Genomic DNA, 17,937 nt, shown 5'->3' on the forward strand with positions numbered 1-17,937 from the left:
TATCCACAAACATGGTTGTATTAATGCCAACTAGACTACCTGTAATACTCTCTCCTGACTCTTCACTAAAAGGATGAAAGTCATTTGATAACTTGAAAAAAAATACAAAAAATAGGAGAACCCTAGGAATTGGGAGATTACTGACAATTTTATTATTTCAACTCTCTGGATGGAGAAATAGAAAGAAAGTAGGTGAGGTAGAGAAAAAAAAAAAAAAAGTAGATGGGGACGGAGAGAAAAGTGACAGGAAATGTGAATGGGAACCCAAACAGAAAGCTTGAAGATGGCATTAATGTAGAAGGCACACCTGTGTGTTTGTGGTATTTTAAACTGATAAGAACAGATACTACACTTGATCTTAGCCAAAAGGCCGAGAAGCGATGTTTGTGGTATTTTAGACAGTTCTACAAGCAGGATGGGAAGAACAAGGAATAAGACTTGGTATGATAAAAGAGGCATTGAAAAAGACCCCTGGCCACACGGTTTTTCAAACTGAAGTTCCCCTGTTAGAAACAATTTATATAAATCTCTGGGAAGCTTTATGCTGTGTCTACTCTAAGATGCAATCTACAATGAATAGAGTAATTTGGCCCTGTGTTCCAGGCCTTTGTATAATAAAGGCTCTCCTGCTGTCCCCATTATCACATTAGCCTGGATTAGTTCACTTACTCATTATCTGCCAATTGGGAGACAGCTGGGTCAAAGAAAAAGAAAGCAGTGTGTTTTATTGCAGGTGAAAGGCCAGATAAGCTCCATATCTTGAGGTTCTGCCTTAGAGAGATACCCAGGAGGCAAGGGCAGGGATTTCAAGGCACCTTCATAGCTCTGAATGCATCATGGGGCTGAGGGACAAAGTCTGCAGTAGGCAGTTGCAGGTAAGATGCAGAAATTCAAAGACAAATTTGACTCGCTGAGAATTGGGGCTCTTGGCACCCCTGATAATGAGTATCATGGAAGTGTATAGACATTGTTTTCCTAGAATTAATTGTAACACTTTTGTAGAGGTCACTCTAAATAGTGAGAGAGTTCCTGGATTGGGGCAGACACAGATTCTTTAGAAAGTTTGATATCTTTGTCTGACACAGGCTTTGCTGCGGTTTTATGCAGTTATTTTTTCCCCTTTTATATCAAGTTCTAAAAGCATTATCCCCAAATGGAACTATTTTCCTCCTGTCTCTGGTTGCAAAAGAATGTGATTCCTCCAAATCTAACTCTGGTGCTAATCAGACATACCTCAAATTAAAATCTATTCTAAGAAGTTGCAGTTACAACAAAAGAAAATCTTAGTTTGAAATAACCATTTGAAAGTAACCATGCAATGATGTTATGGTAAATATGCAGATCTCTGGATCAATGCCTCTTTTCAACATTAAAAAGAATCCAGCCATGATAGAACCTACAAAATCATGAAAATATAAGGTGTGTTTTTGAATATATGCCTTTTTTCTATAACAACCAACAGCAAATAAACTCTTTATACTGTTATAAACCATCAAAAAGTAGACATACACTAATTAATTTAGTGTATTATGAATATCAGATTATGTATCCAAAAATGTCTGTCATTAGATTTTAGAAATATTTGGGCCTATTCTATTTCCACATTGCCTCCATAAACTTTCTTAAGCTCATCACCCTTCCTTGCCTCAGCAGCTCCATTTTTCTAGTGTGTACTTAATCTGTAGTATAGTCTTTCTAAAAATTCAAATCAGTGGAGATAGTCCTCTGTTAAAGATCTAGGGTGGTTTGCTGTGCTCTCAGATCAAATCCCAACATCTCACCATGATTTACTGGTTACATGGTTATTCAGGGCATTCCCCGGTTTAGTCTGTCCAGGGTCATCTCTTACCTTATACTCTAGCTCAAGGCATTTTCAACCATCCATCTTCCATTTTGTCTTTGTTATAAACCTGAAGCCTCTATACATATCAATTCATGCAAATAGGTACTAATGGGGGGTGTAGAGAAAATAGTTCTGTATTCAACCTAAGTGAAACTGCACTGTGGGTTTAGCTAGAACATCCACTGCAAGCTTAAAGCAAATTAAATGCACTCATACCTACCCTTCCACACACAGACAAGCCCATATATTATTATTATTTTTTTTAAAGGTTTTTTTTTTTTAAGATTTTATTTATTTATTTGAGAGACAGAATGAGAGAGAGAGCACATGAGAGGGGGGAGAGTCAGAGGGAGAAGCAGACTCCCTGCTGAGCAGGGAGCCCGATGTGGGACTCGATCCCGGGACTCCAGGATCATGACCTGAGCTGAAGGCAGTCGCTCAACCAACTGAGCCACCCAGGCGCCCAAGCCCATATATTATTAGAGAAAGAAAAGTAGGTATATGTGTTGTACTCATACAGACTGGCCTCAGTGCGGACAGAGACCTGTCTCTATTGGCTCACCTGAGTAAAATGCCTGATCACAGAAGGCCCTCAGTAAAAATTTGTTGAATGAGTGAATATATAAAACTAATGCCAAAAGTTGTAGCTCAATATATGATTCTGTGACTTTCATTTAGGTTATGTCAACACACTCTTCAATGTGTTATGAAAAGCCTACCTTACTATTAATTTTCCTTCTCTCAGTTGGGTTGATTTTACACATTTCTAAGAGGCAAAATGTAAACACTGAAAATACAGAAAACTGCTAACTGAAAGTCAGCATGCTTGTTATTTTTTCTCTAAGTACTCTTGTCAAATACGTGATTAAAAATAACAATGAAGAGAGTGCATTTAATATTCTGAATATGAAAATATTACATTGCATGTGCATTGATTTATGCTAAATATTTGATATAAAATTGTATCCTACAAATATATATCATTTCAAAGTCACAAAGTATTCTAAACCCTCTTGCCTTAAATTATTTGCAATCATCTGAAATTCACTTTGTGCAAGTTCCTTTGTTCCTAATGGGAAAAGGCACGATTTATTTATTAGATTCTAAGATTTTGCTCTTTATTTTAACCTAGAAAAGAGATCCAGCAAAATCCAGTAATAAAATTCTTTTTGATTGTGAATTTTGTATATAGTCGGTTAAATCACAATATTTCGCATATATTTGAGTATGCATTTCTCTTGATGTAATTCAATCCTTTCATTGTGTAGGTGCTGGGTGTCTTTGGAGGCATTCATCCCATGCCCAATACCTGTCCATCTCTTTTAAGTCTATCAGGATAACTGAACTATCTTACTCAAGCCATGGACTTTTAGAAGAATGATTCACATATAAAATTCCTGAGGCCCTTGACACAAATATCTCATTTTTTTATTAGCAAAACAGATGCTTAACATATATGTGTTCAGTACATTTTATGAATGAGGGCAAATGCTGATGGTAAGGAGCCTGGAGTGAGATAGACCAATGGCTGAACATCAACTTGTTACATATTCGCTGTGTGCCCTTAAAACTTTCCTCACCTTAAAATGGGAAAAAAAAATTATTGGGTCATTTGAGTATTATAAAAGATAATGGGCAAAATACACAAATTGTCTTACTATTAAAGTAACTTATACATGAGTTGCACTTAGAACAGTAGCACATGGTAGGCTTCATAGATGTTTACTATTATTAATTGTAGTAGTATCCACCTTATGTGTATGTTCAAACCAGCTCTTAAGCAGCTTTTTCAGTTTCATTTTCTAAATCATTTCTAATGCAAATGATATGGAAGAGATGTAGGATTGATGAGACCAGTAAGACCTTGAGAAACCTTTTCAGATCATTTCACGTGACCAGGCACGGACTAGCATTGAACCATAATTGCTTTGGCTTCAAAATATTGCTGTGATTTCTGCTTTGTCTGAACTCCCTGATCATATCCAGGGCTAAGGACCACAGCTTCTAGGTAGTCTGGTTGAGCTCCATTTCCTACCTTCATAGATCCAAAAACATTTCAGAACCTTGATGTCTGTAGTCTGAGATATTAAGGCTAGGCCTCTCTAGTCATGGTAGGCACAAAAACCGGGTGCTAATGGGAAATTTAGTTAGATGGGTATAACCTGCAATCCTAGTTTGAGGGCCGATTTAGCAGACTAGCTGATCTAAAATTAGCAACCACAAGAAGAATTGGAGTCTTAACTCAGTGGCCTAGGAAGAAGTACCTGATAATGTTTTATAGAATGATATAAGATCCAACCCAAAATCCAACATAGATAATAGAAAAGAAATCATAGAAGAAACAAAACAGCCTATAATTCATTCATACAATAATGTTCACATGGGATAGGTACAGGGTACACTGAAGTGGGAGAAGATTCTGGGAAGAGAAAGCTGTGGAGAAAAACCTTTTGGCTGGTGAAATACGAAAGGACCTGATATGTGTCAAAATGCTTTTAACTGTTTTCCTTTGAACAGCACCTCTGGCCTTATTTCTTTGAAATCACCAGAAAGAGAAACAATTCTCTCAAGTTTATCACAATGCCTGAGGGAAAGTTGGAGAAAGATCTAAAATCTTGACCATGAGCCCCAAGGAATATTCATTTTTAATCAAGGGTGAGGTATTGGTAATGTTACTGCTACTTGAATGCTAAAGTATTTAGGTTTTAAAGCAAAAAAGTCCCCGGAGACCCGCTGACAGCATCCAGCCCTGCCGCTGATCACCTATATGGTTTTTGACTAAGGCTTTTTATATGTAAACAGAACCTAGAGTCCATCCTAGGGGACGACCCTGGCAAATAGTCACCTGTGATTAACTGGCTACAAAATGTCACCCTCACACATTTTACATTTGGGAAAAAACATTCTTTCAAGAGGGAAAGCTCTCCTGAAAGGGATCTATGCACAGAGGGAGGTTTGCTTATTTAATTGCCACATCCCTGATGACCTGGTTTCTCTGCTTTCCCTGAAAAATTAAAAGGAGCCACAGGTCTCTTCGTTAACACATTCTTACACAACCTTGTTTGAGGATAAGTAATATGGAAAATGGTGATTTCCTGGCAATGTTCTCTGCTTTTGTTTCAATCAGGAGAGGAGTGAATACTAGATTAGCAGCACCCTGAATTCTTAAGGGGAAGAATTAGCTATATATTTTGGGCATATATTTATGCTATGTATTTATAGGAGGCATCCAAAAATTACCCACATAACTTTAATGATAAGTTTGATATTCACATGCATTTTCTAGATGTATTCATACACACTGAAGTGTAAGGAAATAAATCCAAGGTAGCATAATATCCACCATATTAATCATCAATATAATATGATTCTACTGTATTCAGAATCTTTAAGTAAATTTGATGTACTCATGAACACATTTTAGAACAAGGTGACATACCAGTTTATTATTGGTATCACATGTCTTTACTAATGATCAGGAGATTCCATAAAAGGCCGTATGCCAGTTTAATGCTGTTGGTATGGCTGAGAGATGGTCGTTTCTATCAGGATTATCTGGCTTAAAGTGTTAGATTGTTATTATAGTAGTTGTTGTCCTGTTTGTGCTTGTGATTTTTATACATATTAATTTTTAAATCCAGATTCTGCTGTGGGAAACAAAGGCAAAAGAAAAAATTAAATTTCCTTACTACTTATAGCCCATTGACAAGTCCTTGAAACAGGGTAGAGTGACCTTCCTGTGGGAGCTCAGCTGCCTTGATGTTGACACTTTGCTAAGGGCAGAAGGCAATCTTAGCCCAACCCCCCAGGATCCTATGTCTACTTTAAACATATAGAAATTCCTTTGGAAACGTCCTTTATCTCTACCCCCCAAGCTACATGTTAGCAATCATCCTCCAAGCATATGGCCCCCTGATACACATATGAAGGGTCTCATGACTAAGGTTTTACTAGACAGTAGTAAATGGCCTTTTTCTAACAATAGCTAACCCCTCAAGGTCCTAGAAACCTTGTTTCCAAAATACCTTGGGTGTGCTATTCCTAACCCCCTCCCCACTTGGAAGTATATAATGGGCCGGTCCTCACAACCCCAGTACAGCTCTTTCTGCCCATGGGTCCTATCCCTGTGCTTTAATAAAACCACCTTTTTGCACCAAAGATGTCTCAAGAATTCTTTCTTGAGCATTTGCTCCCAACCCCAGCATGTCCGCATCAATTCTGTCCAACACCCAGCCCAAATAATCAAATAATCTAGTTCCACAAGAAGGTGACATTGGAAATGGAGAGCATACGTCTCAAAATATTTGTGAAATACCATATAAACAGATGAATGTCTCTTTCAACTCAGGGAAATACTTTAAACCCTGTAATCCTATTTTCCTCTCTATAACATGGGGATATTGACACTTATAATCCAGGATTGCTGTTGGGATTAAGTGAAATTATGTATCATAATTGAGGCAACAAGCATAATCCCTATCACAAGTAGTCTTTCACAAACAGCAGTTGCCATTATCATTATTGAGTTAGAACAGTCTTTCTCTCCTCCTTGTCCTTCTCTTTCTTCTTTTTATTTATTCTCTTCCCCTTTCTCCTTCTCCTGTGACTTCTTTTCAGGAACATTCTTGGCAGGGAATGTACAAGGTATGCAGAGGGAAAAAGAGGTATTACTCCTAGAAAAATTTTCACTCACTCCCTGAGACAGAGCATGTCTGTTGTCAAAAAAACAAACAAATGCTGGCATGTTTGGTGTAAAATGAGTAAAATGTAAATTTGCAAATACAGAACTATAAAAGAAAGACATTACATAGACAAAATAGAGAATTGCAAATAATAACTTCATTTATGATAAGATGAAATATATGGTCTCATGATCTGGACTCCCCATATGTGTCGTTAACTAAGAAAACTTAGACATTTAATATATTAAAAGTATAACAATTTTTTTTAATAATGAAGAGATATTTTCTTAGTCTCTACTTTAGAGACTTAATAAAACAAACAAACAAATATAGGCCCAAAATGGGCCTTGAGTCAGACCAAGTCACCAAACCAGGATTTAATACCTAACCTAATTACAGTTTGAACTTCTCCGAGAAATACAGTCTTAACCAGGTCAGTCAGGAACTTTCTGATCAGCATCAGTGAGGGAATCTGTCCCGTGGGCCTTCCCATCCCCTCACCAGAAATTGAGATAATCCACATAATAAGAACCCCCACCCTTGCCCTTCCTCTGAGGGAAGGTGATCTTGCCTAAAACAATCCTTTCTTTTGCAAATAATGTTCTTGCCCCACCCTTCTTCCTATAAAAGCCTTCTGTTTTATACAGCTCTTACCTCTACTTGCTAGATGGGGTACTGCTGATTCATGAACTTTTTAATAAAACCAATTAGATCTTCAACTTCAAAACTTATTCAGTTGAATTTTGTTTTTTAATTTTTTGAAACTTGCTCTAAACTAAGTCAATAATACCCTTATTAATCTTAAAAGGTACACGTTTCAGTACTTTCAAACTAATTGTTTCTCAATATGGTATATCTTAAAAAAAAACCAAAAACCTATGCATTCGCTATAATTTCCCAGTTTTATGATTAAAGAGTCTAATTCTGTCACTTAAATGTGATTTTTCATAGTTAAATTTGGCTAAATAATTAACTATAAACTAGTTAAATACCATGAGCTTGAAATTGACCAGGCTCAGTATTTATGATCTAAGAAACACTTGCATGTAAATAAATTCTAATCTTTAAGAAAGCCTTCAATAAATAAGCTGCATATTTGATCAATTTCTGGATGCTTAGTTTTTCTGCATAAAAATAATTGCATATATATTGGCAAGTTCCATTTTTGCCATAATGCTGCTAAATACATAGTTTCCTTCCTTGGGATTATGTTCTTAAAAAGCAAAGTCTATATTATATCTAAATTTAAAACAAATACCTTCATTTTAGACCAAATTAAAAATAACAATAAAGTGAAATTCTTTGATATTTCTTAGAGCCTACCCTCTGAAGAGCTACTCACTTTAAGAATGTTTTTATGCAAAGTGTAAGTTTTGTTGCTTTTATATATGCAAGAGTAATGAACTCAAGATCATTGGCAAATAATTATGAATCGATTACTTACAGATCAAGTCTCATTAAATATTTTCAAAGAATCAAAAGTAAGATAGAACATAAGACATAACCTAACATAAGAACAAAAGTAAGATAGAACTTCTAACAGAAGTAAGATAGAACAAATATGCAGCTCTCTTGTGATAAATTATGGAAGCCAATGATTGATGAATGAGTTTGAGTATACTGTTATTATTATCTCTGGCAAATAGAAAGCACCATTTAGCCATGGCTTATCAAATGTAAACAAATCTGGGAACAAGAAAACCCTGGTATATCTCTTGAATGTAGCAAATTGCTCTAGCAATAATGTGATAAGCAGGAACCTGCACCTACAAATGCATTTGTTATTTTTCTTGTCTAAGCATAGAGAAATAACAATAAATATTTTGAAATTATCACCACCATCATGGTACATACCACGGGTTGAGTGTCTGTGATGTATTAGTCACTGGGTTTGAACCTTTATATTCATCTCATTGACTAGATACTGCTCTTATATTGCCAAGAAGAATTTCTGGTGAGAAGTATCTGGTATCATTTTATATATCATAATAAGTACATAAAATCATGGAATTCAGAGGCAAAAATGTCTTGGGTACTATTATTTCAGATTTTATATTTTATTGGTGATGAAACTGAGGCCTGCAGAGACGACTGGTCCTTCCAAAGGAAAATGTCTAGAAAATGACAGATTCTAGTCAGAGCTCATTTCTTCGGATGCCTGGGTCTATTTCTTTCTTCAACACACGTTCCTTAATAATATTCTAATATAAGAAACTCATGGTATGCATCTGTGATATTGTGATTTATAGTAAGAAATAAATATTTGGTCTTGGTTCCTGTTTCTGACATAGAACTCTTAAAATCCTTGGAATTTCTTAAGTGATGAGAACTATAAAGATGTTTCCATTATGTTAATGAGATGAGTTTGGAGGCTCACCTGAGGATGGGGGGCTGCTTGCCAGGAGAATTAACCATATGATTAGAGGGTTAGAACTTTCAGTCCCAACCTCCTACCCCCAGGGAGGGGAGAGGGGCTGGAGGTTGAATCATCAGTTTCCAATGGGCATTGATTGAATAAATAATGCCTATGTAATGAAGCCTCCATAAAATCCTAAAATGGAGAGTTTTGGTATTGGTGAACACATGGAGGTGCTGGGAGAGCAATAAATGTGATGAGCAGGCACCTGCACCTACCTAGGACATGGAAGCTCTGTGCCCTTTTCCCCATCCCTTGCCCTATGTATCCCTTCCCTTTGGCTGTTCATCTCTTTTATCCTTTTTTTTTTTTTAAAGATTTTATTTATTTATTTGAGAGAGAGAGAATGAGAGAGAGCATGAGAGGGAGGAGGGTCAGAGGGAGAAGCAGACCCCCTGCCGAGCAGGGAGCCCGATGTGGGACTCGATCCTGGGACTCCAGGATCATGACCTGAGCCGAAGGCAGTCGCTTAACCAACTGAGCCACCCAGGCACCCTCTTTTATCTTTTTATAATAAACCAGCAAACTTAAGTGTTCCCCTGAGTTCTGTGAGCCGCTCCAGCAAATTAACCAAACCCAAGGAGGTGGTTGTGGGAACCTCTGGTTTATAGCCAGTTGGTCTGGAGTACCCATTACAACCTGGTTTTGAGACTGACATCTGGGTACAAAGAGGGGGTCCTGGGAACCTCCAGCCTGTAGTTGGTCAGTCGGAAACAGAGGTAACAAGCTGGACTTGAGAATGGCATTTGGTGACCAGAAGTGTCAAACGTGTTCTCTGTGGGTGTGGTCATAGTGTTCAGAGTAGGGCAGACAGAGCTGAGGTGTTTCCCTTACAGCCTCTGTGTGAGTGCGCTTCTGTACTTGTGTGAGCAGGAATAAGCATTCTTGTTCCTCAGTAAGAAGCTCTATGGTGGGTGGTAAGGGCCAGAAATTCTCAAAGATACACGTGAATGAAGATGCACGCGAGGGGAAGCAGGCACTGAGAATTGTATCTTGTTGCGTCGACTCTAATGTGGTATCACACTAACTGTTAAGTGCACCCAGATCATTTGATGCGGGTGAAGTTTGAGACAAACTCAAATAGTGTGACAATGGACGTTTCTTGGAATTTTCTGACTGGTTAAGGGAAGTAGAATTTTATTTTAAGATGAAATATACCATGAGCTATTCACACTGGTCCTTCCACTGAGGACTACAGGGATTTTATTTAACCTCAATAATCTTATGTCTGTATTTCCTTTTTTTCTGCACCAAAAGTTCCAGTTCTCAATGACCTCAGTAATTACTGGCATAAATTACTCTTTGCTCGATCCCACAGTACATATATGGCAGCCCTAGTGTGAGAATACCGACACCACTACTCACAGGAGGACTTCTGAAAAGAGTTGAAGATTTTTCCTTTAATCATTTTTATCCTTAGGGCATATCCCATTGGGATGCATGATGGAATTACTACTATGTCTTAAACTCTTAAACTGACAGAGATAGTTTCTCTCTGTGTGGTTATGCCACTAATTTTATATACACTTTCATTTGTTTAATGTTACTTTCAATATTGAGGGACTGCTTTTTTATTTACTTTTGTTGTGTAACTATGTAAAATACTCACAAGGTTCTGAAGTCAAATCCACAAAAGAGAGTATATATACAGAGTGTTAGTGTCTATCTCTATCCCCCCAGTCTGCTTTTTTTCTTCACCCATAGGTAACCATGATTTTTAAATTAGATTTTTTATTTATTTTTCTATTAAAAAATAAGCCGATATGTGTATATATTCATATCCTTTTCTCTCTTTTAGATAAACAGTGTATATTATATACACTTTTTTCTTTTTTAATTTAATATATCCTAGTGCAGTCATTTAATGGCAGTTTATACAGAGACTTCTATTTGCTGTTTGTTTTAAACAACAGCTTTACCAAGATACAGTTCACATTTTATAAAATTCATTCTTTTATAATGTGCACTTTTAGTGGCTTTTAGTATATTAGCATAGTTGTGCAACCATCGCCACTATTTAACCTCAGAATACTCTCATTGTCCCCAAAAGAAAGCACATATCCATTAGCAGTCAGTCTCCATACCCCCAATGCCCCGGCACCTGGCAACCGCTAATCTGCTTTCTTTCTCTATGAATTTGCCCATTTTGAGCATTTAATATAATTTGAATGATGTGTTTTATTGTGACTGTTCTTTAATTTAGCACAACCTTTTTGAAGTTCTGTGTTGTAGCCCATATCAGTACTATATTCCTTTTTGCTTCCAAATAATATTCCATTGTATGCCTATTACCACATGTTGTTTATCCATTCATCACTTGATGGGCATTTATGTTGTTTCTGGTTTTCAGTTTTTCTGAATAATGCTGCTGTGACATAATGTGTAAGTTTCTGTGTGGACATATTCTTTCACTTCTCTGGGTATATACCTATGAATAGATGTGCTGGATCATATGGTATCTCCATGTTTAACATTTTGAGGAACTCCTAAATGTTTTTACAAAATGGCTGCATGATTTTATAATATATAATATTTCCATTTCCCTGCATTCTCACTAACACTTGTATTATTATCTGCCTTTCTGATTATAGCCATCCTAGTGAAGTGGTACCTCAGTGTGGTTTTTAACTTACATTTAGCTAATGATTAATGATGTTAAATATCTTTGCATGTGCCTTTTGGCCACTCATTCATTCAGTATATTATTTGGAGAAATAGGTATTCAAATCTTTTGATCATTTTTTAAGGTGAGTTATACGTCTTTTTATTATTGAGTTGTAAGACTAAATACAATGACCTTGTTAGATATTTTATTTAAAAATGTCCTTCTCCCTCTGCCCCCTTCACCCTCCCCCAGCTGCTCCTGCACTCTCTCTCTCAGATAAATAAATAAAATCTTTAAAAATCAATCAATCAATTAAAATATGTTCTCCCATTCTGAGTTACCTTTTCACTTTGTTGATCAAGTTTTATAGTTTTAGCTCCTACATTTGGCTCCGTTGTCCATTTGGCATTAATTTTATTGTATTGTGTGAAGTAGGGGTCCAACTTCATTATTCTGCATGTCTGCATATAGCCATTTGTTCCAGCACCGTTTGCTGAAAGACAATTCTTTAACAATTTAAAAAAAATTTAAATTTAATTTCAAGTGTTTTAAAATTTATAAAGGTCGAAGAAGATAGCCTAAGAAATATCCTGAAATGTCTCTAGTGGAATTAGAACTAAACCCACTATTGAACACAGACTGACCTTACAAGTGTACTTGTTCCTGATTTTTAGTATTAAAGGAAGAATACCCATAGTTTTTAATTTTTGTCATGGTAAGTATAGTCTTTAATCCTCAGCATCTAGTTTACCCATCCCCCAGAACAATACCCATAATTTGAGGTTAAATCAGAGAATAGGTATATATGAAAGAAGGCTTTGCTAAAATATCTATTGAATACATTACTACCAAGTAAGGCAACTTACATAAATTTGATTAAAATATGTCTGATTCTAGAGATATGACTACATACGTTTTCAGAAATTGCAGAGTCACCTTTAAAACAGTGCAGAGTGTATTTTTTTCTAAAATTACCTTGATGAGTGGAATACACATTACACAGAAGATTTTAGCATGAAAATATAAAATAAACATGATATCCATTTGCCATCTGGTGTGTTGTAAATATATTGTTGTTTACCCTTTTCAGAAGCCCTAAATGAACTTCATAATTGCCTCATTACCTGCAATATGTGACACCTCCATGGCCATTCTGATGATGATAACACATAGCTTCCCTGACACACAAAAAGCAAAATAAAGAGATAGGTGAAGTCATCTAATGAACTTATACACATTTGTATATAAAGAAAGATGTCTCTTGAAATAACACTGTTCTGAGGTTCCAATGCAGCTGTAAGCAATGTAACTAATGTCATCTGCTTCAAACCTGAAAGTGCATCATTGAGACTACAAAGCATACTTTGCTAAAAATCAAATCAGAGACAGAGCAGAGTTTAGCAATAAAAGATGATTGGTATGTGTCTCCAATGCAATCTTCCTCTATCTGTTGGCCTTAATTGTACTCTCCTGTCCTTTAGAATGGATATGTAAGTGCATGATAAAATGCAGATGATTATGGAGAGAACCACTTTAGCCATACATTCTCCATGCTTTATGATAGCCAGTAGCTAAATAATAATCTCTGTAATCACATATGTTTGGCAAGAACTTTATATATAACCTACTAACTCTCTAACAGACATAGATGCTATTTTGGTTCTTGGAGTCACATATATTCTCAATACAAACTTTTGATGGACCCTTGATTAGCTCCTGTTTTCATTAAGATTCTTTTCAGTCAGTAAACATTTAACAGCAGATGTAATGTATGTAATGTGCCCAGGAATCTTGAGTGGACTCATGATAAGAACTGTTTCCACGTTGACCATTTACACAAAGCTCCAGAATAACGAGAGGTGGATGTATAGGCATTTACCCATGTGTGGATTTATTGTTTGTTCAATACAATTTGTGTGAGTCCATTAGGGATCTTGGGATAAAGACATAGTTTTGATGTCCTTTATCCTTCACTGCTCCCATCATATTTTACTGAAATTTTCTCTTGTCTCATATATTTTTTTTTAAAATCCCCTATCACCTTTGGTCTGGGACCACATCACATCATGCCTTTTTTTTTTACCAAATTGGTTTCCTAGTAGCTGTTCATAGTTCTAGTTTCTTCAGTGAAGAGCAAAAGGGAAAGAATCATGTATTTAGAAAGTTTGTGTTTTAAAGTAGGATAGAAAAAGTCATTTGAAAAGGAAAGATAATAAAGCAAGGGAACAGAAATATTTTCCAAAGGAAAATATATGTATATATATATACACATGCGTATATGCATACATATATACACACATAAAGTACACAAATCCTGAGTGTCCAGCTCAGTGGAATTTTGTAGATTAAATACAGCCATGCCTGCAATACCTGGATCAGGAGATAATTACTAGTGTGATTTCTGAAGCCATGTCAAAGTATATATATATTTATGCAGAATGTGTTGTTTTGTGTCTGGCTCTTTTTGCTCAGTCTTTTGTTTGTCAGATTGGTCATTATTATTGTGTGAAGTTGTAGTTCGTTTATTTTAATTTTGAATAGCATTTCATTAGACAAATATACCATACTTTATTTTTCCAGTTTATTGCTGATGGGTATTTTGGGATTGTTTACAGTTTTCAGATATTAGTAATAGTCCTGCTATGAATACCCATATTTTTTTAAGGGAAAACATATATATCCATTTCTCCTGGGTATATATTTACTTGGAGTGGAATGCTTAGGTCATGAGGCACATTCAGTTTTAGAAATATGCCAGTTTTCCAAAGTGGTTGTCCCAGTAGTACACGAGACTTCAATTTTCATCATATCATAGATAATATTGGGTATTTTCTACCTTTTTATGTTAGACATTCTGGTAGATGTGTGTTTGTATTTTACTGTACCTTGGTATCTCATTGTGACTTTAATTTTCATTTCCCTTATGAGTAATATAATTGATTATTTTTTCTTAAGTTTATTAACCATTTGGATATTCACTTTTAAAAAGTGTCTGTTATAGTAGTTGCTTTTTTTTCTCTATTGAAGCATCTTCTTTTTTATTGGTTTATAAAAATCATATATTATGAATATGCATCCTTTGCAGGATATATATTGTATCTCTCACTGTGGGGCTTGCCTTGTCTGAAATGACAAATCCATTAAAAAGTGAGCAAAATATTTGAACAGACATTTCTCTATAGAAAGCACACAAATGGCCACCAACAAGCACTTGAAAGATTATTCAACATTGGTAATCCTTAGGGAAGTGGAAATTAAAAATTAAAATACCAAGACACATCATACCCAGTTGGAAGGCTAAAAAAAATGATAGATAATAACCACAATGTTGAGGATGTCAAGAAAGTGGAATAGTCATATATTGCTGGTAATATTTATTTTTTAAAGATGATTTATTTATTTATTTGAGAGAGAGAGAGCATGAGAGTGTAAATGGGAGGGAGAGAGAATCTGAAGCCGACTCTGTGCCGAGCACAGAGCCTGACACAGGGCTCAATCCCATGACTCCGAGATCATGACCTGAGCCGAAACCAAGAGTCAGAGGCTTAACTGACTGAGCCACCCAGGCATCCCTGCTGGTGATAGTGGGGCTGCTTTGGAAAACTATTTTGCCAGTTCCTCACAGCATGAAGCATAGTTTCTAAATGATCCAGCAGTATATACCCAAGAGAACTAAGAGCATATGTCCCACAGAAATTTGTCCATGAATGTTTATAGTAGCATTACTCATAATAGTCAAAAGATAGAAACAACCCAAATGTCCATCAAGTGATGTGATAACCTAAATGTGGCATACAATGGAATATTATTTGACAATAAAAAAAGAATAAAGTACTGGTACATGGTAAGGCATGGGTGAACCTTGAAAACTTTATACTAATCAAAACAAGCCAGTCATTAAAGGTCACATTTATATGATTTCATTTACATGAAATGTCCAGGCAAATTCACAGGAACAAAATCTAGATAGTGGTTGCCAGCACTTAGCAATGAAAGGAGGTGACGTCTACTGAATGTAGGATATCTTTTGGGTGATGAAAATGCTCTAAAATTGTATAGTTATGATGTTTTTAAACCTGTGAAAAAAACTAAAAAAAATATTTGGGTTGTACACTTTTAAAAGGGAATTTTATAAGTCTTATAGGTCAATAAGCATATTTAAAAAAGCAATAATTTGAAATAACCTAAATAGCATCATTGGGGGAATGAATTATTATCATGATACAACTATATGATGAGATTTTTAAACAATGAATATGCTGGAGTTATGTATACTAACAGGAATGGATTTCAAAAACATTGGGTGGAGAATGTAAGTTAATAACATATGGTTTGATGAACACTAAATTCTGGGTGATGGATTTTATTTTTAAGGCTTAGTGAAAGAGAGAGAGATATGGTACCCAGGAATCTTCACCAGAGTTCATAATGTTTTCAATTCTTAACATTATTAGAGCTACATGAGACTTTATTGTATTTTTCTTTATGGCTCTTCTTATACTTAAATATTTTACAATCAAAAAGTATAGTGATATTGGAGGATAGGGGACTTAATTGTAAGAATTAAAATCAATTAAATTCAGGGTTATATGTAAAATTATGTTCTTTTGGATTCATTAAGTTGAGAAATTTTCTACACATAAATAATAGAGGTCAATTAACTTTGAGAGCAAAAAAATCTGTAGCTTCATTAACATGAAGATTAAAGTTGAAGACAGCACCTTGCCTAGTACTTTTGTGTCCGGTTGTCTCAGATTTTTATGTCTGGCATATCAGCTGAGAAGTCATAGACATCTAATAGTACCACTTTTTCCAGATAATTGCCCATGAAAATTCTGTACTTGCTTTAGCTCAGTGATTCTCTACCCTGGCTGCACATTAGAAGCACCTGGGGATATGTAAAAAAATGTGCTGCCTAAGCCCCACCTGCAGATATTCTGATTTAATTATTTTGGGGCTGAACCCAGGCATTGGCGGCTTTTGAAAGCACTCCAGGTCGTTCTAATGTGAGACTAGGTTTGATGCCATTGCTCTAACTTTATGCTCTACACATATTTCCTGTGCTCTCTGACCTCTTCTTTCAAATCCAACTCTTTCTCTCTCTTGGATCTTGGTATTGGTAGCCTTTCGCTCCTGTCCACATGGTTTCTTGATTTCAGCATCCCCCCACAGCTCTGGGAGAGAAAGACTTTCCTCTTTCTTGTTTCTCTGAGCTAACCCTCACCACTCTTTCCACCAGGGGAGTAGCTTTGAAAATTTGCTAATGATGAAGAGAAAGAAAAGAAAAGAGAGAAGGGAAGGGGAGGGAAAGGAAAGAATAAAAATAAAAGAAAAGAAAAGGATCAAATAAGCCATTAAAATTATTTAGACATAAATTAAGATTGAAGTTTTCCTGCAAGAATAGACAAGGATTAAGGAAGACAACATTCCTTGACTACCACACAGCCAGGCAGTGGTCTTACTAATCCGACTCAGAAACATTAAGAGATGTGGTCCCTTAGCCCAGTATTTACTGTACTGCTTTTTAATGCAACCTTCAGGCATTTCCAAGCTTTTTGATGCTATTTTCCAGTTCACTAGATGGCCAGGCTCTGTGGCCATGGTTCAAAAATAGCTAATTGCAACTCAGGGAAGATGATTCAAGGTTGCTGAGAATGGACAATATACATGTCAGGCTCAAGTGGTCTAACATTTACTTATAGCAAGAGGGGTGAAGAAGTCCCCAGCCACTTGCAGTGAGTCCTTTGATCCTTCCATCCATGGACAGCAGATCCACTCTGGAGTCAGCTGGGGTAATGTAGCTGCACACACTGCACACACCCCATCTGGCACGGCAGTAGAATGATAGTGACTTCTCCCCCATAGGGTCTGGGAAACAGAAAGTTTGTGGCATGCCTGAGGGTCATAGACATGCACATGTTTAAGCAGAACAAGAGGTATACACCACATCAGCAACAGGGAAATATATTCCCTCACAATGGGACAAGCCCAGCACCCAGCTATGAGGGGTCTCTCTCTCCCAACAAGGAAATGTTCCAGGCCTACAGTCACTCTTACATGACCGTGCTGGAGGCGGGACGCAGCACATGACTGCCTTGCCTGACAGATGCTCATGTTTAAAACACAGTAACCTGATGGATTAATTTTCTAGGGCTGCTATAACAAAGTATACCGAACTGCGTGGCTTAAAACAACAGAAATGTATTTTCTTACAGTTCTAGAGGCTGGAAGTCCAAAATCAAGGTGTCAACAGGGTAGGTTTCTTCTGAGGGCTGTGACTGAGAATCTCTTCCATTGTTCTGTCCCAGCTTCTGGTAGCTTCAGGTGTTCCTTGCTTGGAGATGGCATTCTCCCTCTCTTTTCACATTGTCTTCCCCCTGTAGGTGTGTCT

At 36.4% G+C, this 17,937-nt stretch overlaps 1 pseudogene; it reads right to left on the bottom strand.

The window, feature by feature from the left end:
- Positions 1-235: 235 nt before the first annotated feature.
- Positions 236-382, bottom strand: LOC118018255 (annotated as a pseudogene).
- Positions 383-17,937: the final 17,555 nt, after the last annotated feature.

The sequence above is a fragment of the Mirounga leonina genome, unplaced genomic scaffold (genome assembly GCF_011800145.1).
Source record: "Mirounga leonina isolate KUSES-001 unplaced genomic scaffold, KU_Mleo_1.0 Mir_170, whole genome shotgun sequence".
Classification (NCBI taxonomy): Eukaryota; Metazoa; Chordata; class Mammalia; order Carnivora; family Phocidae; genus Mirounga; species Mirounga leonina.